This window comes from Anopheles gambiae, assembly GCF_943734735.2.
Source record: "Anopheles gambiae chromosome X unlocalized genomic scaffold, idAnoGambNW_F1_1 X_unloc_50, whole genome shotgun sequence".
In the NCBI taxonomy this organism is placed as follows: domain Eukaryota; kingdom Metazoa; phylum Arthropoda; class Insecta; order Diptera; family Culicidae; genus Anopheles; species Anopheles gambiae.
The window spans coordinates 17,501-19,122 of record NW_026902660.1 but is presented as its reverse complement, the minus strand read 5'-3'; positions in this window follow the sequence as shown (position 1 = coordinate 19,122).

Sequence of the window (1,622 nt, the reverse complement as noted above, 5' to 3'; positions counted from 1 at the left end):
GGGAAAGTACAAGACGAAGGGTGCATCTCGAGCGTACGCGTTCATAGATGTCCATGTTGGTACACTTGCACCAAAATTGTGTACCAATCAGGGAAAGTACAACATGGAGGGCGCAGCCCGGGCGTACCCGATCATGGATGTCCATGTTGATACAATCTACGTGTACGTACCTAGTTTTTGTATCAAAAGTTGCAATAAAGTGCTTGTATGCTTAAAATGCTTATCTCAACCGGTCACCTTTTGGCCTGTCCTTTTATAACAGAAACCTAGAAAGATACTCGATATTTTTGTGTTTTTCCATTCGCCCGGGACGACGAAATGAGCTATGTGCACATCGTGCAGAAAACTGTCTTCGCCACGCATGTTTTTGTCTATCCACTCATATAATCACCCACATTTGTGTTCAACACGGACGGCGCAGCCCGAGCGAACGCGTTAATGTTTATGTTTGTACACACTGCTTGTACGATTCTAGGATTTGGTAATTGCGTCACAGTGCCCGACCGTCGCGGACACCATTCTTGGACAGAAGTCCTAGTACGTAGAGTACTTTCCCTAGGTATGTGCTCGTTCGTGACTATCGTTGCGTGCTTACGGACACGCTTGGGTATGTTTACCATACAAGGTTTACTAGGGAAACCTGGGAAGGACGCTTGCCCTCCCGTCGCGGACACCATTCTTGGAAAGAAGTCCTAGTACGTAGCGTTCCTTATTTTACTTGATCAGTTTGTAATGCATTCGCTTTGTTCAATCGACTTCTGCTACTGCTCACTAAGGGGTGTTCGTTTGCGATGTGTACGATAAGCAACTGTCTATCCTAACCAGCAGTTAATCAACACTTTTCACCCAAGTCATAGGAACATAGAGTACTTTTCCTAATCGGTACACAATTTTGGTGCACCTCTAACCTGGCCGGCACTTTATCGTTACGTTTTGTGCATAACCTAGGGACGTGGTGTAAGTTTCATGATTTTTATGTTTGATTCGGTTTATTATGATTGAAAACTACGCTACGTCCCAGAAATTTGAACTCGACTACTTCCTCCATGTGGCGCCAAAAGCTACTGGGCAACGCCTAGCTAATGCCCCATTTGTACTTCAATTTGCATAATCAATTTTGAAAAATACGCTAAGTCCCAGAAATCTGAACTCGAATACTTTTGCCACGTGGCGCAAAAAAGCTACTGAGAAACGCCTAGCCTTTTACCCATTTATAATTTAGTTTTCGTTATTAGTTTTGAACAATACGCAAAGTTCCAAGAATCTGAACTCGAATACTTTTTACATGTGCCGCCAAAAGCTACTGAGCAACGCCTAGGTTGATACATTTTTGGTACATGGAGTGTATGCATGCAGGATTACTGCCGTGCTGGACCGGAAAATCGAACTTGCTACTAGAACATAAAGTAATTCCCCTAGATAGGTGCTTTTGCATACCTCTGATCGACGACCATGCAACGAGCGACACGCGTAGCTAGGCTTGCCCAAACAAATTTCCTAGGATAGCACCAAATTGCACACCTTCAGGGGTATATTTTGGTACCGTGTACCGTGCATGGTACAAGTATCAGCAGCTCGTGCAATTTATTTTGCATCGTGTTGCGGTTGCTGGTGCGTCGGGA